Source organism: Anas platyrhynchos, chromosome 13 (genome assembly GCF_047663525.1).
Source record: "Anas platyrhynchos isolate ZD024472 breed Pekin duck chromosome 13, IASCAAS_PekinDuck_T2T, whole genome shotgun sequence".
Lineage (NCBI taxonomy): Eukaryota > Metazoa > Chordata > Aves > Anseriformes > Anatidae > Anas > Anas platyrhynchos.
Window position 1 is genome coordinate 17,047,194 of NC_092599.1, and position 21,718 is coordinate 17,068,911.

General features: G+C 40.5%; 1 long non-coding RNA gene across 3 annotated transcripts in view; it reads left to right on the plus strand.

The window, feature by feature from the left end:
* The window catches only part of LOC106018974 (uncharacterized), a 54,821-nt gene extending 33,169 nt beyond the window's left edge, over positions 1–21,652 (plus strand). Inside the window, exons 2-5 of one of the 3 annotated variants that reach the window (XR_002404867.4) lie at positions 5,319–5,424; positions 9,490–9,706; positions 19,960–20,393; positions 21,054–21,652. This is a non-coding gene — a long non-coding RNA (uncharacterized lncRNA). The remainder of the gene's footprint in view (positions 1–5,318; positions 5,425–9,489; positions 9,707–19,959; positions 20,394–21,053) is intronic. The other 2 variants (XR_001193428.5, XR_002404868.4) reach the window with 2 other exon arrangements.
* The last annotated feature ends 66 nt before the right edge of the window (positions 21,653–21,718 follow it).

The window sequence follows — 21,718 nt, forward strand, 5'->3', positions numbered from 1 at the left end:
CCCAGCATTGCCTATTTTATATTCATTTGCTGTTTTTTGATATGTTATCTTCTGGAGATAATTTAACATTTTGCTGTTTCTTATCATGACAGTGAGTGGTGTATTCCAATCTTCCAGAGACTTTAAAGGGTTGTAGTGGTATAGCAGCTGTCTAGGGTAATCACTTAAAACACTATTTCTCATGTCTGTGTGTGACCCATACTCTTTCGTGGCTTTATGCCTTGTAACTTCAACCTAGACTGCAGCATAATAGCAATTCCTCTTTGCTTTTATAGCTTTGTTGAGGGTATGTACCTCCTGCCCCTTCTTTTCACAGAACTCAGCAAAATCTGCTTTCCATCTTTCCATTCTTTGTCATGCTTTGGCTTAATTGAAAATTTTTATAAGGCCATCTTCTTCTTATATAATTCTGAAACAACCCTATAAAAAGAAATTAATTCACTTGCATTTGTATCTAATAATGATATTAAAACCTTTCTGCTGTGGTGGGCTTCTGGTTCTAATTTTCACTTTTATTAGGAGACGACCTAACCTAAACATACAAGACATTGTCTCTCCTGAGATAGCAACTCAACATGATTGCAAATGAAACTAAACTTTTCTTGAGAGTTTGTTTCTGTAAAATGTCTCAATATTACATTGTAGAAATATCCTAGGAAATTATTAAACTATCATCTTTGGTTACCTTTATGAGCTATTTTATTTAACTATTTATTTTAAACTTAAGATTTGAAAAAGTTTTTTTTTTTTTTTCTAAGCATTATTCAGATGATACAGATAACCCATTTGTAAGTTTTTGAAGGTTTTAAAATGAAAAATTGTATGTATCCTGTCCTTCCCTTATCTTCCCTCAAGTATAACCAAACCACGTATTTCCAACAGAGTGGAAAGGGTGCAAGGGAATAAGACCACAAAAACTACCGTTACAGGGGTTTTGGACTATTTGCTCGGGTTGTGTTTGCTAAGTGGTTTCTGCATTCCATTCTTTTTTTTTCTCCATCACCTGTATTGATTTGAAATCATTCCTTATTATTTGGAATTCATCCTTCAACAAATGACAGTGTGATTAACAAGAAAATACACACACACAAAGAACCCTCAGAGCTATCACTCTCCCATGTTTCAATAGTTTCTATACAGTTATAGAGGAACTACATGTGAGACATTTCTGTAACATGTGTTGGAGCAGAATAGTCTCTTATAAAAACACACCAGTAGATACTCTAAGTAACAGGCTTTTCCTTTTTACGTTAGTGCACTGCCTTAGGCACGGAAAAATGAGAAGCATGTATCCCAGTTCAGACAAACTTCTCACATAGCTTTTGATTAAATTCTGTTACTTTTTTAGAGAATTTAGTCCTGGTGCATGATTTCAGCTGCCAGACTTCGTTCTTTAAATTACCTACCAGTTTACTTCAGAATGTCATACCAACACCTTGAATAGGTTTTGAACTACACAAGTACCTGTAATGCTCTATTGTAGAATAGTACCACATTGGATACCTCATGCTGTAGCCTTGCTTTAATGCTGTGCTAGTGTAAAGCAAAGGATCTGTAACAAAGTGAATGGAAACTGTTTAACGGTTGGGCTTGATGATCTGGGAGTTCTTTTCCAACCTAAATGATTCTATGGCGTCATGCTTCGATGAAAGGCATTAGGCTTACATTGCCATTATGAGAGCAGAGCCTTATCCAGCTGAACCACCATTCAAAAGATTATTTTAGTGAGGAAAAAGCAGACAAAATCTGCAAGTGTAGTCTTAAGAGATACGCAGGGCAAAGTGCTTCTGTCAAATCTGGTGTGAATTTGAGCACCAAAATGAAATGTCCCCAGGTTCATTCATGTACTACCTTCTTGATACCCACACTCAGCTAGTGCTCAAATCCCTTGGCCATCAGTGTGATATTATTTGAAGTGTGAATGATCTAGCAATGGGCAAAGCTACTTCTCTGGAATTTAGTACTTAAATATATTTGGTCTTTGGTACTAGATCAAAAGAAAATTGTATGGCTGCATGAACATCTTGGCTGCTTCAAAATCTTAAGAGATTTTTACAGTTGGTGTCTTAGTCTTTTCCAAAAAATCAGGGTTACTCTTCTTCTGCCAGATAGCAGATTTAGCATGTATTTTGCTTGTTGACAGTCTGTTGTAGATAACAGAACAAAATCTCTTGAGTTGACTATTTCTACAATGTATGAGGTTCAGCACAGATAGGGAGCTTTCTTTTGGCTATCATTATGCTTCAGCAACTCTCCTTCTAGATTTTTGTTCTGCTCTTGGTTCATCTCTATACTGCTGCTTGAGGGAAGGGTTTGCTCACAAACATAATCGATGTGTTTTTTATTTGGATGACAGCTTGAGCTATTCTGCAACACTTACAGGACCAAAAACAGGATGCAGAACAGATTGACTAAATCAACAGAAAGTGTACTGAATAAAACAAACTAATCAGCTATACCTGCAATGCAATTTTAAAGCAATAAGCTTTTTTTCTGTGTAAGATTTTCAGTCATCTAGACTGAACAATGCATATGAAGTCTTTTCCTACTTACATTTAAATGAATGCAAAAAGAAAACTCTAACCTAGCAACTAGAAAAATATCCATTTTCATTTTGCTTTTAAGGCTCTTGTATTATATTTTTTATAAAACTGCCACACAGCTGAGACCTGCTGAGAAAAGTGTTTTGTTCTGTATTAATTTCCAATGTCCTGTCTCTGTTGAGCTTTTAAACAAAACAAAGGAAAATATAAGAAAAAAAAGAAAAATGCCACCATTATCTCAAAGAATTAATGAGATGCATAATGGGACATGACAGTGTTAAAGGACATCATAGAGTTTTGTGAAGAAAGTATTCAGGTACTGAGGCTAAAGAGGAAATATATTCCCGTGCTCTCATATCATGTATACATAGTAACTTCTTCTCAGACATCTTGTTGTGTATTACACATTGGCTTTTACTTACCTGTCCTAGCTTTGACCTGTTACATCGAGGAAATTACCAGACTGCACTGGGCTTCATTACCTCTCAAGTTCCATTAGGTAGTAGAGCAAGAGGTGAGAAAGCAGTCCCTTGTGGAAGGTGTCAGAAGACTGTGCGCATTTGTTTTTAGAAATCCTTTGGCCCAAATATTACACTGACTTTATTTCACCCCCTAAATATTGGGATTCACTTCTATCTAAATAAATATGGTGTGCAATTTATATGTTCTGATTGCACAGGGAGTTATTTGATCATGTTTGAATAAGAATACCTTACTGTTAATCTAACTTTCAAGTTCTGGCTGTTTGCTGCTGAAGTTCTAGTTCTCTCTGAAGTATGAGCGGTGTGTTTTAGAGAAGGGAACCAGCACTGTTACCTTTCATATCTTTTGCTTAGAGTATCTGAAGTTTGTCCTTTGTAAAACAGATAATGTACTAGAAACATAAAAGAATTTATAATAACAACCAAACCAATGATGTGACAGAAATCTGAACATGCATGTGCCTCCAGTTTAACACCAAAGCACCCTCATAGCATGAGGGATAAGAGTGCTGACTTGGTCTGAAATTCAAGCTCAAAATATTAAATGTAAAAAGGCATTGGGCTCTGATTTCATTCCCAGAAAGTGTTACTCTAGCTTAAATTGACATGTTCAGCAGAAAGATTTGATTGGTATATTAACTTTTCATTTTCTATCTGCCAAACACCAATGTGGAAAACTAATGATGGGAAAAACTGTCTACCACACTTTCCCATTAGCAGCCACTATCATGCTTCAGGTCTTCGGAAAGAATGTTTGCTTGTAACTTGTATATCAGCCCAACAGCAGCTGTATGTACCTTATTGGGACTGCTTCATTGTTGTGCTATGCCTTCTGCATGCACAAGTTATGATGATAATGTGATGCCAGTGTTTTTTTCAGAGACAAATAGCTGCAGAAAATGCCAAGAAATAAAAAACCAAAATCATTTAGTCATCCGTTCTCACTTACAAATGCATCTGTACCAAACCCCAATGACAGAATGTGAAGCTAAGTGTGGCGATCATAGTTTTTAACTTCACAGTAGCCACAGATGAGAAAAACAAACCTGGTTTCTTAATGTAGTTCAGTGTATCTGCTGCTGCATTTTAGCTCCATCGTGATGACACAAGGCTAGGGCCATCTGTGGACACACGTGAGGGTAACAGTTTTCTGAATTTGCTTTAATTTGTTTTAGGAAGGAGTATAATCTGGTTTAAATATATACCTCCTGAGTGAATGTTCTACACAGAGCAGGTTTCAGCTTGGGTGGACATTTGTTTGCTCATCTGGCCTTCCTTCCTTCCTGTCAATTCCAGCAAATGTATCTGTAACTTGCTCTGTCTCGGTAGTGATTCCCAAGATGAGGAGAATCAGAGAATTACATTGCTAGTGGCAAATTGAAATAAAAATGCCTTTGGGCACAGAAATAAACTAAGTTAAGAGTCTGTCTTAGAGTTTAATGAGACTTGACTAGGAAAATGTCATTTTTGATACTTTCAAAGTGATTCTGTGCATGTGAAAGCCCTGAAAATTGGTTCCTCCAGGACTATATTGGACAATAAAGCACATATAAGAGATGCTGAGATGCTGAGCTTGAGGGAGATCTGGACACTACACTTAGTTCTGGTCCATTCAATTTTGAAAAACAAAAATGCAGTTCAAACGTGTGGCTTTTTTTCTGAGGTCTGTTTGCCTCACAGTCAGGCCATAATCCATCAGTCTAACCACTGACTACATCTGCGTTCCTAAGAGCTCATCCTGGGAGAATACATTTGTCCAGCTCTCTGAAGCAGCTGATGTCCAGCTTCAGGAAAACAAACCCTTTTCCTCATCTCCAAACCAACAGAGCAAACTGATAGTCCTAATCTGGAGGGCTGGTTGCCCCCTGCCAGAGGTGATAGTTTTCCTCTTTCAGATTGCAGCATTATAGTACTGTGTGATGACCACCTTACTGCTACCCTGTACTTTGCAAATTGCTTTATTATAATTGCCAGAATGGCAATGGTGGGAATGATGGGAAGACAGCAGCAGTGGATACAGTGCTGATTACAAACTCCTACAAGCTCTGGCATTGAGTGTATTTTGGAGCCCAAAGCAGCTACAAGAGTCTGTCTTTCCTGAACCACCTAAGGCAGAGCTTGCCAACACAGGCACATCTAGGCAGGCTTGGAGGCAGACGCAAACACTCTGATGTAACTGGAGTCTGAACTGCTGCTGTTAGCATGGCATCAAGCCAAGCTCATTAGACTTGCCAAGCGCCAGGCTTATTAGCTCCAGCCGTGTACTGTGCTAATGCAATTTCACCGCTTTTAGGTGTAAGTTACTTCTGGCATCCTGTGGCTCTACGCAGAAGTGGCGCGTTGGACTCCCTCCTCACAGAAGGCAGGGTAGGTGCACCAGGAGAGGAGTTTCTGACTAGGTAAGGAGAAGCAGTTTGGGAGAGAAGGGCTTTGACTTGGTCAGTCTCATGCAGAATCGCTGCATGTTCTGGAGGCCTTGGCAGCTGCTGGGCAGATTTCAGCACCAACAACCATGGCAGAGCAGCCTAAGACACAAAAGGCAAAGCTGATTTATTTGGTTACTGTTGGAGATGAACGTGCCAAGCTCCTGCAGATCTGCTCTTTGCCTTGATCTCAAATTATTTTTTTTCTTTTCAACACTTTGCCTGTATTCATGCTTATGGTGAGTTACGGATATTTTGTTTTAACTATGAATTGAAGCATAATACGCAGCCATTAACACCCAGAGCTTCATCTTCAACACTAGGAAAGTATTAAGTTAAATTGTCCTCATCTTTGATTGAGTTTAATGTTTTGTGTCTATCAGTGTTTCACAGACAACCCAAATGTCACATTCAGGCATGATTTACATATTCATGAAATACTTTATATTCAGAAGCATTGTTTAATGTTTTCTGGACAGTTTTTCATACTAATAAGTGTTTAACTCAAGAGACTATGCAGGTAGTCTGAAAAATGAGAGCTACCATAATTTTAGCAAAATATTGCTGGAGTCCAAAATAAATGAGCTCTGAGTTGTTGTATTTCTTTGCTTTATCAAACAAGCTGCTTGCACAGTGATGAAATATACTTTTACAAGAAAATAATTAGAAATAACCTTATTTCTCAGAAGCATGTTTTTTTTTCTGCTTCTTGACTGTAGATCAAATAGATGTCGGACAGTTATTTTCAAGTAATAGCATGGTTCAAATTTAGGTTTGATTTATACTAGTATTATTCTTGCATTAAAAGTGTGCACTTGTTCTCCTCTAGTGAATTAAATTTTGATTTTCATTTTATATAGTTGTCAATCAATAAACACTATTGGTAGCAAATAGACCCTCTTTCTTGTATTTGTAGTAAATAGACTCTTTTCCTCATTTTTGTATGTTAAAAAGTGAGTGGAGTGCTCAGCTGGAAATCCAAGAACCTGAAGTCCCATCTCTCCTCCATGAAATTGGGAAGTACTTATGAATTGTGAAGTACTAACGGATACTGCTCAGTAGTATCCTGCTAACCAGCCAGTGCAGCCTGCTGGCTGCATCTTCCACAGCCCCAGGGGGGTTTGCAGGGCATTGCTGGCCAGAGCTGACTGCAGGTTCATTTACTAACTCTTGCAGTCTTACTCCTGTTAATCTCCCACTGGGTAACTGTCTCAGCCAAAACTCACAGCCTCAACTCTGAAAATTAAGTAGTTCACCCATGTGTCTAGTCTTACACTGAGCTACACTCAGAATTGTGTTCCACAGCAACGGGTCTGCAACCAGAAGAAAGTTTTTTGCATGGCCTCTCTATGGCTTTCTGCTACATACTTATGAAACTCCACAGTAAAATAGAAACACTAGGGCAAAACTGCATGTGTCACGCATCACAGATGGGCTCATTAGCAAAGCCTAGAGTTAGAACAAACAGCTCTACAATTTAAGAACTAGTGTTCATAAAACATGAGAGGTTAACTGATTGTGTTCTCCTATTTTAAGTTACATGAAGATGTTTCTGCATGGACCTGTTCAAGTGTTCATGCACCTTCATTCATATACATTCATCTACACTGCCTCTGATGATGAGCTCCAGTGTTATAGCCTACATGAGCTGGTCTCATCTGCTCAGTAAAATCTACTGAGCAATGTGAGAGCCCAGCACATGAAGATTATTTATATATATATATAATTTTTTTACTGGAGTAAATATTTTTGCAGAGCAGCAATAATTCCAGCTAGAATACTGGGATGAGCACAACAAGATGATTTGCTAACATGTCCTTGGTGTATGATTTCTAGTTCCTAAGGAACTCTTCAAATTATATAGGTGCAAACACAAGGCAAAACCAGCTATTTTGTACAGATTCTGTTTTGAATTCTACTCTATCCTCAGCCTCCAGGAACAAAACAACTCCAGACCCAAGTCCATAAGGTAATGGGTGTTTTTCCTTTTGTTTCATAAGGAATTTGTGGTTTTACAACTATCATTTCACAAATAATTGCTCTTAATTACATCATTTTTTTCCTAAAATTTGGGGAGGGAGGAGGCAGAAAGGGGAAGCATCTCCTTTGGACGACTAGGAAAATATCTAGGAAGGTTCAGATGAGTGCTACAGTGCTGCTTGGGAATTGGTGCATTCCTTAGTGAAGAATGTACTGGCTACCTTTTCTTTTCCTCTTTGCCATCATGTGTTCAATGCCCATCCTTGCCCAGTTGCTCCAGGTGGAGCAGTGCCAGATGGAAAGGTGTGCCACACCTGGAACGGGCAGGCAGCAGGGACTGAGTCAGGGATGCTTCACAAACCACAGGAGTGTACACGTTGGTCCCTTGCAGAGTCCAGCACACACCAGGCTGTCACTTTGCCACCACGGGCAATCCTCAGTCCTTGGGCTGTATATCAAGAGGTCTTGGAGGAGTGAGGGGAGGAAGAATGGCACTGCAAAGGACCTTGGTGGTGAAGATAATGTGCTGTACTGTGGTGGATGAAAAACCCTGGTCTTTCTTGCATTGCCTAATAATTTTTCTGTATATCCACTTTAAAGAGAAAAGACAAAAAACAGAATAGTTAAAAACATAAATTTACACTCTTTGTTGTGACCCTGTCTAAAGGCACCTTCACTGTGCATTGCTATTTTGTGGTTGGATCTCTTGACAGGAACCCTACTCTCTCAGGAGATTTATCATGCAGAACCTGAAGGTCACTGTGAAGTTTTAAGGTTCCCTATACTTACACTTTGCACAATGTGTTTCAGGAGCTATTTCAGAAACAGAATAAGTATTGCCTAGTATGGAAATTGAGAAAGAGGTCTATGTGGATCCTTGGGAGTAAGCAGCTTTTTCCCAAACTCATCCCACTGACTGATGGAGAGTATGGGAATTGATTTATCTGTCTGATGGAGCATGAGTCTTTTTGCATTTATTTGGTTGTCAGTAGCAAATAATTCCTACTATGGCTAATGGTTAAACATAAAGGAATGGAATATTACCGAAAAACTAAAGGCCCCTGTTCACTGTTTTTCACTACAGAGGTGCTTTCAGAGGTTCCCAGACTAAAGTCTTCCCTTGCAAGGTTTGTAGGAAAATTCCTTGTCTAGGCAGTAATCTCAAACTGAAGTGTTCATAGAAGAGTCACTGGTAAATTAGATTAGGCTGGAATTGCTAAAATGGCTTTACAGATTGCATGATGTTGCCAAGTAACACAGAAGAGTGGGAAATGTCAATTGAGATGTAAGATGGGGGCTCTCCTTAGAAAATCCAAAGACCTGTTCCCTACAACACAGAGCTCTGCAGTGGTGTTTGCTGCTGTGGAGTTCTGAGCAGTTGGGCATGTCTCCTTTTGAGTTCACAAACGGACTTGAAAATTTCATAGGGAAAAGTTGCTGAGTGCCTGTGGAATGAACTGCTTTCAGGCATCCTTCAGTTCAGTATCCACCAAACTGATTTTAGGTGTCTGTCCTAAATATACACAGGCTTAAAAGGGATCTTTGGTCCAATTCTGGGTAGCAAAGCACATAAGGATATTTAGTGTAGGTATTCGTACATATGTAGGTGTGCCATGAGTTGCTATTGACATGGGAAAGGGATAGTCAGGACAAGAGGGCTCTTGATATATTCAAAAGGTTGGAGTAGGCACTGGCACTGCATAGATTTTTCCAAAATGACACATATTTATACGTGTATATATATATGTGATTAAATTCAGCTACCTTCAGAAGCAAGAATTCAATTTGCATTTGCAACTACATCAATTTTGCGTGTAAATTAGATACCTTCTTTGCACATACACACATGGACCTATTTTTTTCCTTGTGATTGGCAAAAAGTAGGGATTTCTTTTCAGAAGCAGGTTGGTGTTAGAGGAGGAAAAAGCCAAAAGCAAAATATCCGAAAAGCTTTTTATTTGGTTGCCTTCCAAGCTACAACAGCTGCAGAGGTTGATTATCTTCATGTGGCATCAGTTGCATTTTTATCCAGTTTTATTCTCTGTTTGTTTTCTCTTCCAGACATTTGTCCTTGCTGAGACTACAGCTGTGCATGCCCCATGCAGACCCACCACCGCAGATGTTTCCTCAGGAGAAAAAGAAGTCACCTACCCAGGAAGGTAGCTGACCTGTGCCCTTCCCTGCCTCTTGCTGTCTGTCACCTTCACCGAGAGCTCACTAAGCTTTGCTCTGCAGGAAGCACAATTAAATGCTAACATCTCCATTGCACTCCCATCAGGTGAGTCTGCTCTGGAAATTTATTTGGTGGCTCATGGAATCAGATGGTGAGGCAGACATTGTGACTGTAATACTGTAGCATTTGATACCCCTTTACAGGAAAAGTGTTGAAGAATACAGGTGTTATTTGGTCCAAATTGTAAGCTGTCTCTGAGATAGTTGTACAACATGATAAAAGCTGATACTGTCACCCTGAAGAAATGGTTAGAGCAGTTCCCTTTTTATTATAAGTCCCCCATATGAGCCTAACAGCTCTCAAAGATAAAGCTATGCTCTCCCTTATGCACCTAGTCTGTGCTCCCTGTTGCAACTTCCAGCATGGAGGTAGGGGTATGAAAGTGGTGGGGGAGCTGTGTCCAAATGATGGTGTGTATACACAGTTACCCAATTTACTCATGTTTTGATGGAGCTTGTAAAGTTCGATGTCCAAACAGCACAGCAGTTGTATAGAAGCAAGCTTGTCAGTCAGGTCCTGTCTTTTTTTTTTTTTAATGTTCTTTTATTAGGGTAACTCTTCTTTCTTTCACATTGCTGTGCATTTCAGTTCATTCTGCATTAAATGAAGTGACAGGCTGCTGCTTTAAAAAGTCACATAATATTCTAATTTATTCTCCTTCCCCAGTCTGTCCTTCATAGTCACACCATGGATTTGTTCACCTCATCCTTTTTCTCTGTGACTATGAAATCCTGTAACTGCAGAACAGAGAGCAGGACCCTATTCTCAACAGCAGGCACATATTTGAAAACATGGCTATTTAATGAGCCCTCCCTCACTGAACAAAAAAAAAAAAAATATTTCAGATTTTGGTTCAGTGCAGAGAGCTCCACATTTTTACAGTTCTTTTGTCAACTGAGCTCCTTAGCACAACCCCCGCTGCACTTATACTTCCATTCACCCACTGCTCTATTAACATCTCATTAGGCTGCACCCCAACAGGGGCTTTCTCCTTACCACTCTAAGTACAAACGTTTGGAGAACAATAACTAATATTTGCATAGTGCCACTCATGCAGACATCTTAGATAAAAACTGTTCAGAGCAAACTGTAGCATCTACCTCATCCAGCTGAGGTGGCAGGAGAAAATTTGGTGGGCATGATTCAAGACTCAGGGGTGGTCTAAGGCTGGCTCAGAGCCTGATGCCAGTAATTACTCTACTGGAAATAATGCCACTATGTTTTTAAGGGCCGTGCTACACCAATATTAATCCATTTCCTTCCCCATTTCAACTTCACTTACCCTTAGCTATTGATTTTAAAGATGTTTACTGGATTTCCTCTAAATGCCCTAATGTTTCAGACCATTAAAAAACAGCAAATGCTCGCTCTGGCCCTGCGAGCTTCTCACAGGCTTCTACTACTGCTATGCAAACAAGTCTGGGGAAAAGTGTCAGTCAGGGAACACAGCAGTACTAGCCTGTGGCAACAAAAGCGAGGACCACTGGAGCCCTGTAAGGACAAGCATGCTCTACAATTCTGTCTTGCTACAGACAGAAAAAAAAAATCATATGTCAAGCTGTGCACACAATGCTGACTTTGGTGTTTTCCATAAATTACTGTATTTCTGTATTTCCATTACTATGTGATAGCATTTATTTATTTATTTTTTAAGACAGAACATGTCCTTGTATGATATGCCCAAGCAGGATGGGGTTGAAGGAGCTTTCTTCTGTCTAATCTGGAGACAGAAGGAGTAACTGCTTCCCGGAGCTCAAGGCAGCACAGAAACTTCTTGAATTATTTTTCCAGCTTTCCTAAATGAAACTCTTTGGGAGGCACAACACATACTGAGGAGTAAATGCCTCTAGCTTGTCAGCAAGCAGCCCACCTGAAGCCGAGGTACTGCTGCTTCTTCCCCCTCTCTCACACACACCTGCCTTTGCTGCTCCTGCACTGCCCATGAGCAGAGGTGCTGTAGCCAGGTGAGCTCTGAGCTGGCAATAGTTACTGTCTGGGAATACCACAGATTCCAGTGCCTAGCAGGGGCCATGGGTTTAACTGGGGTTTGAGGAAGTATTTGTCTTACTTCCTGGATAAGAGGACAAATACCTAAACACCTTTGGGTGCTTACTTAGCTTCCTCTAGCTCTTCCCCCTCGTTACAGTAGACCAAACTGTTCTTAGCAGAGTAACCGCAGAAGCAAAGCAAATTATAAAACTGTTCAAGGCCATCCTGGTAGATGGCTTGGACTTCTGGAGGGCAGACTTTGAATTGTTCAGGACACTGGTAGGGAAAGTCCCTTGGGAGTCAGTCACAGAATCACAGAATCATCTAGGTTGGAAGAGACCTCCAAGATCACCTAGTCCAACCTAACACTAACAAGTCCTCCACTAAACCATATCACTAAACTGTAAATCCTAATCCTAAAGGGCAGAGGGGTCCAGGAAGACTGGATGCTTCTCAAGAAGTCTTATAGGAGCAGGAGCAGGCTGCCCCTGTGTGCCGTAAGATGAACCAGCGGGGAAGACCAGCTGGCTGAACAGGGAACTTTTGTTGAGTATCTGGGAGAAGAAGAGAGTTTATGATCGGTGGAAGAAGGGGCAGGCAACTTGGGCAGAGTACATGTACAAGGAAGCTGCTAGCATATGCAGAGAAAAAAAAATGAAAGACCAAAGCCCAATGAGTTCAAACTGGCCACTACAGTTAAGGATAAAAAAAAATGTTTTTATAAATATATTAACAGCAAAAGGAGGGCCAAAGAGAATCTCCATTCTTTACTGGACACAGGGGGGGAATGTGACTACTGAGGATATGGAAAAAGCTGAGGTTCTTAACACCTTCTATACTTCTGTCTTTACTAGCCAGACCACTTATGCTCTGGGTACTCAGCCTCCTAAGCTAGAAGTCTGGGATAGGTAGCAGAACCCCCCCACACAGATCAGGTGGAAACAGAGAGACCTGCTGCTCCACCCAGACTGTCAGAAGTCTATGGGGCTGGATGGGATCCACCTGAGGGTGCTGAGGGAGCTGGCGGATGTGATTATGGGGCCACTTTCCATCATCTATCATCAGTCATGCTGGAGAGATCCTGGATGACTGGAGACTTGCTAATGTGACACCCATCTATCAGAAGGGTCGTAAGGAGGACCCAGGGAACTACAGGTCTGTCAGCCTGGCCTCAGTGCCAGGAAAGTTGATGGAACTGGTCATCTGAATGCAATCACACAGTATATGTGGGACAACCGGGGGATCAAGCCCTGTCAGCATGGGTTCATGAAAGGCAAGACCTGCCTGACCAACCTCATCTCCTACTGTGACCAGATGACCCACTTGGTGGATGAGGGAAAGGCTGTTGGTGTAGTCTGCCTAGACTTCAGCAAGGCCTTTGACACAGTCTCTCCCCTGTATTCTTCTGGAGAAGCTGGCAGCCCGTGGCTTGGACAGATACACTCTGTGCTGGGTTAAGAACTGGCAGCATGGCTGGGCCCAGAGAGTGATGGTGAACAGAGCGAAATCCCGCTGGTGACCAGTCACCAGCGGTGTTCCCCAGGGTTTGGTTTTGGGGCCCATCCTCTTTAATATCTTTATTGATTATTTGAATGAGGGAATTGAGTGCACCCTCAGTAACTTTGCAGAGAACACCAAGCTAGGGGGAAGTGTTGATCTGCTGGAGGGTAGGAAGACCCCGCAGAGGGACCTGGACAGGATGGGCAGAGGCCAATGGGATGAGGTTCAACACAGGCAAGTGCTGGGTCCTGCACTTTGTCCACAACAACCCCAGCCCTACAGCCCTGGGACAGGGTGGCTGGAAAGCTGTGCAGAGGAAAAGAATCTGGGGTGCTGGTTGATGCTCACTTGAACATGAGCCGGCAGTGCGGCCAAGAAGGCCAATGGCATCCTGGCTTGTATCATGAGTAGTGTGGCCAGCAGGAGCAAGGAGGTGATCATGCCCCTGTACTTTGCTCTGGTGAGGCCACACCTCAAGTGCTGTGTTCAGCTTTGGGCCCCTCACTACCAGAAGGACATCGAGGCCCTGGAGTGTGTCCAGAGAAGGGCTACGAAGCTGGTGAGGGGCTTGGAACACAAGTCCTATGGGGAGCAGCTGAGGACACTGGGGGTGTTTAGTCTGGAGAAGAGGAGGCTCAGGGAGACCTTACTACTCTCTGCAACAACCTGAAAGAAAGTGGTGGGGAGTTGGGGGTTGGCCTCTTCTCACAGGTAACTAGTGATAGGACTAGAGGGAATGGCCTCAGGTTGCATCAGGGAAAGTTTAGGTTAGAATTTAGGAGACATTTCTTAGAAAGAGCAGTCAGGCATTGGAACAGGTTGCCCAGGGAAGTGGTAGAGTCACCGTCCCTGGGGGCATATAAGGAAAGGTGGGACCCGGTGCTTAGGGACATGGTTTAGTGGGTGACATTGATAGTAGGGGGATGGTTGGAACAGATGATCTTGGAGGGCTTTTCCAACCTTAATGATTCTGCAATTCTCTGATAATGACTGGTGTTGTCAGCTATAAGCAAAAGGTTACATGGAAATTCAATCTCATGGAAAAACTTTAAATCTTTCTATTTTGTTTTTGAGTTTCCTATTCTTAAGTCACTCACTGCCTATTAGGTGTTAAGTTTTAAAAGATGTTTGGTTGTGAAGCCCTAATCAGGTAATTCTCAGAACACTTAATTAACCTACACACCAGAAGGTTTCTGTAGAATCAACCCCTAGGAAATATTTCCTTTACTAACTCCTATGTAAAGGAAACTGTTCCTACCGTAAATTTAACATGTCTTACTTTCAAAGCTTTCACTGCTGCTGCCTGCCTTCTAAGCTGTTCTGGCTTTGCTTCCAGCTCTCTCCATCTTGCAACTTTAATGCTTAAGCTTCCCTAATTCTTTCCTCTGATATTCTGGCCTTCTTGGCGGTACTCATCTGCATGGGAGGGAAGCTGCCCCAAAGGCTCAGGAATCATAAACAGCAGGCAATCCCTTAAAAGAGCCGGTTTTACTAAGGAGCTAACCTTATTGCTGTCAGGCAGGTGTCAGGTTTCCTTCCCCTCATTACTTCTGACATCACCAAAAGCAAGTGCAATTAAAAAGTCAAAAGAACAGAAAAAGCTGAAGCAACAACATATTTTGACTGTAAACTGTCAGACATAAGGGTGTGTGGGACTTCTGTCATACTGCACCCCAAGAAGACAAGATTTTCTGCGATGAAGGGTGGGTCAAATATTTCCTTCTTCAGCTTGACATTTTCATATATTGATTAAGTCCTTGTCAGTTGTCCCTTTTCCTTGGTCACTTCTGACTGCTGAAAGTACTGAAGAATGAAAAAAGCTACCAAAAAAAAAAAATCTCCAATTCTGTCTCACATGGTTTTCAAATGCTTCAACTTTGATTCTTGCAATAACAATAGTTTATAATTATGGAGTTATTTCAGCCAAACACATTAGTCTGTATTAAATCCTCCAATCTCTTATGGGCCCTTAGGGGATGCCACAGACAATGTGTTTCATGGATGGGTAAACTGAAGCAGGGGAAAAAGAAAGCAAGCTGTACAGCTGAGATTATAATGCCAGTATCCTAGGTTCCTGCTCCTTTCTGTGACTTTCAATCCTTCACAGAGCATGAAGTAGATAGAGGGGAAAAGCCTTGCCTTTCACACTTTTAGACATAGTTTATATTTGCAATACTTAAGACTACAAACAATGGGGAAATGGGGGGCAAAATGCAATGAGAAGCAGAGGCACTGGACACTGACTAAAATGATTTCAGCACCATGAAAGAATATATCATTACTGCTTCATTCTGACGTGATTTGGCAACCTCATTTCACCCTAATGTCACTGGAAATCACAGTCCAATTTGTCTACAGCACAGTGTTAGTTATAAAGAGCCCTATCTATGTTTTGCATGTTTCACTTCAGAATAGAACAGAGTTAACATTTATAGGCTTTGTGTAGCAGGGACTGCCTAGAGCACCAAAACTGCCTGCTGTGTCCCCTCCCAATTAAAACAAAAACGGATAGGTTTTACTATTCCTGTGTTCTTTTGCCTTTTCACTTGACTGAGCATTACTGGATGCTGTCTCTCTGTCAGTCACATTTCATCTTATCCTTTTGCCTCTAGCCATTTTGGTCTAGAATTGATTTTCTCACCACTTTGAGCAGGAGCTGTGAGATCTGTATATCGGCACATTTCTTACAGCTTTATGCAGTAGTGGCAGTGGGCTGCATCCTACATGCAGCTGCTGAATATCTTTATTTCCCTCTTGAAGGCAACGGAAGTTACAGACGTTCAATAATTTCAGCAGATGTTGAGAATTTTCCATAATCAAATCCATTTTTCATGCTTCTAACAAATGTTTCCATGAATGTGTATGCGTATGTATGTATAAATACATACAAATGTGCTCAGGCTTGTGTGTAGCTGCATTTCTATACACACATGTTTTCTGACTAGAAAATCTTGCTTTTTAAGTAGTTTGTCTCTCAGCCATGGGGAAAATATTAGAAGCTCTCAGTCCTTTAAAGAAAACTTAACAAAACCACATTCCAATTATGTTCTAAATAACTAAAATAAACTCTGATTTAATTTGAGATGTGAATAGAGTAAGTCACTTCTATGTCATTCTTTGTGTGAGTAGCTTTGAGCTACCCCATATTGTGGCTGTTAGGTTGCTCAAGTAAGCTGTACCTTATACAAGGTACACTTAAGATGCTTAAGTTTCTGCTGCAGCCCATTCCCTTCTCTAAGAGGACATTGTACTGTTTTCATTTCTCTTTGACATGTTAGAAAAGCTGTGGTGCTGCAGTGAGATTTAAAGTGGTTTCAGCACTGCAAAGGAAAGTAGAAGATAGAGGGTAAAGGGCAGAAATGGACTGATATCCCTCCTCAGATTGAGTTAAATAGCCAAGGACACTACACCCTTATACTCACCGTCAGGTTGCATCCATCCCTATGTAAAGATACAGGGATTTATCCACACGGAACCCTCTAAAGAAGTGGGTCCTAGATAGGGTGAGGATTTTTGGTCTATATCCACTTCAGAATCATGTTGACTTACTCAAATATTTGAACTAAAGGAAATGGGATAACCATTTTTTTCTCTATTTGAAATCTCACAAGAGTATGCACAGGTCCCAGCAGTGTGGAGTACCACATATGACAGTGGTTCCTCAAGGAAACAAAAGGGTGCGCACGCAGTCCAAAGTGGGTCAGAGACCAGAAGCAACTCTGAGTAACAGAGAGCTCCTCACCTGGACATGCATTTCAGCAGGGCATGCCAAAGGTCGTCTTTATTCAGAGAGCACCCTTAGGATGATGTCCCGAGTCCTGCCTCTGTTACACCTTAGCTTAGCAAATAAAGAAAAGGGAGAAAAACAAGCAAGAATCATATCTTCCTATCATTACACACTGCAAACTGGTGTGTCAAATGCAAGTAATCCTGAGAAAATAATAGGCAGGAAGAATCTATTTCTCCAATAAATTGCAGTGATTTTTGCACCGACACACATTGTATCAAACGAGTGGTGGCTCTGCCTTGAGCTTTCAAGATCTGTCTGATTCTTGCTGCCAGAAGCAGTTAGGCCCCATTCCAGCTCAATGCTAATTCAGACCTTCTAGCCACAGCAATAGTAGCAGGACGAGCAGCTCCTGGCTGGACCTCGTGTGTGTATGTATGAAACAGCATCTGCGCACCTGCATAAAACAGAGGTGGTGTGTGCATGCACGTATTTATTTATTTATTTTTAATTTCACAAACATTTTGTGGAGCTTGCAAATATCAGCAACAGAGCAGGCAGGAATCTTTGTTTTTCTGGTGTGAAAAGAACAATTTGAGTAGCTCTCAGATGCCACTTCACCTGCTTAATATTGGACTCCAGCCAAAACTGTGCTGCATTTGGCTGCTTATTCATCTGTGTATTCCAGTTTGACAGCACTCATCCAAGTTAGAATATTTTCCCATGTATATGTTCTAGATTCATTATTTTGGCATGCAATGGTATCCTTCAAGTGGTATTTGGAGTATTCTTTTAAGAATGAGTTAAGATTTCTGTGGGCAGCTGGAGAGTCTTCCAGAGGGGATCATTTTTATACGTTGACTTCTCAGGGTACTGATACTTAGCAATGCCAAAGGAAAAATATTGCCATGTGTAGAGAAGGTTTTATGAACATGTATTTCCCTTGATTTAACGTCCTGTTCTTTAGTTTTATGTGTAACCGTCTTCATTTATTTTGTTCACAGTTAATGCCATGTAGGGATGGGCATTACACTGCTATTGCAGTGTACACCTGGTCACTCTAATGACATCTTGATGTTGTACATTAATTTCAAACATCTATTTGAATTGAAGAGCACAGCAAACTGTCTTTTCCTGGTAAAGATCAGTAAAAATACAGTTTTTCTAGAATCAAATATGTTCACTGCAATGAAATTATCTTATGCTGGTCAGTTCTAGTTACAATTCCTCTGCTTACCAAATTCTTACGCTGATCTGAAGATAGGAAGGACATATTTGGGAATAAAGTCTAATAAATAATGATAGAATGTGAAGGCTGCAGTTTAGAATGTTTTTATGCTTCCAACTGTTTCCATGTGTTAATCTCATTCAAAATGCATTCTCCAAAGAAAGCTATAACTTTGATATATATATATATTATATATATTTTTTTTTCTCATTCACTACAGACATGTACTTTATACTCCACAAGGTTGTTATTCAGCTGGAAAACATGAAATGCCCAAGTAGGCTGTTCTAGTCCCGAAGAATTTTTTTGAACAGTTTTCCCTACTAACTATCCAAAGTCAGAATGCCTTCTGAATTCTGGGGAGAAAATTGTCTCTATGCTGTAAGTGGAGACATGCATTGTCTCCCACAGTGTCAGTATTTTAAAATGTTTATTAAATAGGTGCATAGATGGTGTAATAGTCCTAGAGCTTTTCTTTTCTTTCTTTCTTTTTCTTTTTTTTTTTTTTTTTTTAATAGTATACTTAAGCAAACCAAAATCTCTTATATCTTAGCACTATATAGAAAAGTTTTGAGAGTTTAGGTGCAGCACCTTTTGCAGTTGATTATGGCAATATTTTACTGGAATAAATTCTTTAATAGATTCTCTCAGCCAGACTGTTTAAGTAATATGTGTCTCAATTTTACGATATGGATGTTTCTACTTGAGATAGTGAACCAAGTTATCTTTGCAAGGAATAGGTGGTCTTTTTCAGGACAGGTTTTCCCAGAACCTATTTTAGACATGAATCAATGTGTTATAATTTGCCTCCTGTACTTTATTGACTACTTAGACTAAGCTTCCACTGACTGTAAATGGATCCCAGGTAATTCGTTCATGTGGAGATACCAACAGTTAAACAGACCAATCCCATCATTTGTCTCAATAGTCATGAAAGATAAAGTAGCATCTTATATTCCATTTGCTTCATTTATGAATGAGAAATACCTTTGGTGTGGATGAAGTCAAAACTGAGCTGCCATGACTGATACATTGTTTTTCCCAAAGTCAATTCTTTCTTATGTGATTTCTATGATCCCCGGATGATATAAGATAGGAACAAACAACTACCAGGCAGCACTAAAGCACAATTGATCTACAGACGCATGAGTAATAACCTGCTGCCTTTAGTATTTTGGCTGATGAAACCTGCCTATGCAATTGCCATGACAGCTTCCAGGAAATGTGCAGCCTGCTCCCACAGAACAAAGGTCACTAACTTAATCCAAAATCCTGCCCTCTGTGACTCCATTTCATGACTTTACTTGGAGCCTGACTGTGCTCATGAGAACCTTTTTATGGAAGAACAGAAAATTGTACTCAAAAAGAGGAACCATGAGAATGATTGTTTCATGCCATGAGAAAGAGCCTTGCCCCAGGCAGCATTCATTCTATTATCTCTGACCCCATCCAAAGTTCAGCCTATATTACAATATCTCTTAAAATACTCCAGACTCACTAGCAGTTCAATTAAAGTTCATCTTGTGGCAACTTGAACAATATATTACAAAATAAATTGAAAAAAGGCTCCCATCCTTTCACAGTTCATAGTCCTTAAGGGACACTACTATTTGAACACCAGTTTCAGACACAATTTTTTCAAATATTCTTTTTTGTTTAGCTGATGTTCTGAATTGTTGTTGCACGTTTTCCTGTATTCTCCTTCATTTTACACACAAAATATCATTTTTTACTATTCCTAAGTACAATGTTCCCAAATGAGAAAGTTTCATTTTGGAATTATATCATGCTTTCATTTAAAGTAATGTTTTGATTTTCATTTAAGTAATGTATTTACAATAAATTTTTCCTAAGCCACACAGAGAAAGAAGAGAGGCTCCTCCCTGTGCTGAGGCCCTTTAAGCCTTAATGGCCCTAGCCAGCCTTACTCGGAACCTCCACCTGTATCCTTTGCCCACGGGCCCAGGAGCCCTATTTAAGCTCAACTTAGTGGTAGCACCTGTAGCTTGTTAGAGTGCTAGTCTCTAACATCACTAGTTCAGTCCTAGCTATGCTCATACCAGGGCATGGATATGTTGATCTTTACTTGTAGGCTCACTTTGCAGCTTGATCTCAGACCTGTCTTGTCACCACAAACTTACCTGGTGATCTGTTCTCCTGGTTGAGCCTGGCTGCCTTCCCTGGGTACTGTGGGGCTGGGCTTCTGACTATCTGACCAGCTGAAACTTGCTGTGACCTGTTGTTTTGGGTGTCGTCTGTTTTCTCTCTGTAACAACAGAAGGAGACAGGTAAGAGCTATAAGGAAAGCTTTCTAATAGAAGCTTTAATAATTATTTTTTTTTTCCTACTGAAACTATGTGAAGGCTAGATAGTTTCAATTTGGTGTATATATAATTGAAAACAACAAAAACTGCTTTTTTGTTCTGTCTTTTAGAGATTTTTCTATGTTCCGCAATAGAATAAACCAGAAACTCTAGCAATTCTTCTGGGTAACATTGCCTTTGCAGATGCCTATAATGTACCCAGGCTGGCTCCCAACCTCTGGACAATAAGCTTCTGGTGAACATGGCCTCTGCTGTAGGCTAGGCCTAAAAAGGGAATCTCAGTAGCAGAATAGGTTTGATCACATATAAACACATGAACTTACTACGAGGTTTAAAACTAAAAAAAAAAAAAAATGTATATAATAAAAAAGGTTTCTCAGTGAAAGCAATGACTGTAGTGGATGTATTTATCCAGTTAAAGCTTACTGTGCCTCTGTGCTTCTTGAGCATGAGTTCCCTGTGCTTGAAGGAGAAGCAACAGCTCTGCTTGAGGCAGCTCTTTGGCCTTTTATCCATACAGGGATTTGCAAGATGCTTGCTGGCATCCTTAGTATACCAAAACTGTTAACCAATGCATTCAAAATGGGTCTATTTAGTGCATATATGCTGAATGGTTCCACCTAGGTCTGTTTTGCTTCCTGGACACTTGTCATCAGCTATTATGAAGGATGAGGATGTTCTTGGCAAGTAGAACAAAAGTGAAAGGTTGAAGAAGAGGAAGCCTGCTGGGAATGATTTTGATTGGAAGTCTGTTACCAACTCCTCAGATCTCTCTGTACAGCTTGAGAACTTCTCAGATCTTTCAGCTTATTGCGAACAACCCAAAAGGCTGATCACCTATGATAGTTTTCTACTTTCCTTCCCTTTAGCTCATTTGAACCTCCATGGTGTTTTTGTGTTGTGACATCTGTAACAGCTTTTCAGTATTCAATTTCTCTGAACTTATACAAAAGGAGACCAAAACCAGATCTGTTTGAAGTATTTGAGGGTTTTATCGTTGTTTCTGGTGATGTTGTATCCTGTTGTTTTTTTTTTTGTTGTTGTTGTTGTTTGTTTTTTTCCCCAGTAGGAAAGAAATAAAATGAGAAAGGGATGGAATTAATAAAGGAGAGAGAAGCAGGGGACAACAAGTTAGAGACCCACTATAAAGAATACTGTACTGAATTTGAAATTGTGCTGTTTCAGAAGTTTTCTTGAAAGAAATATAGTTTGAGCAAGAATAACTTTGTCGTGTTTAATAGATAAGAGCTGGTGTGTTTCAGTAGTACCTGTTTACTGAGTGTACACAC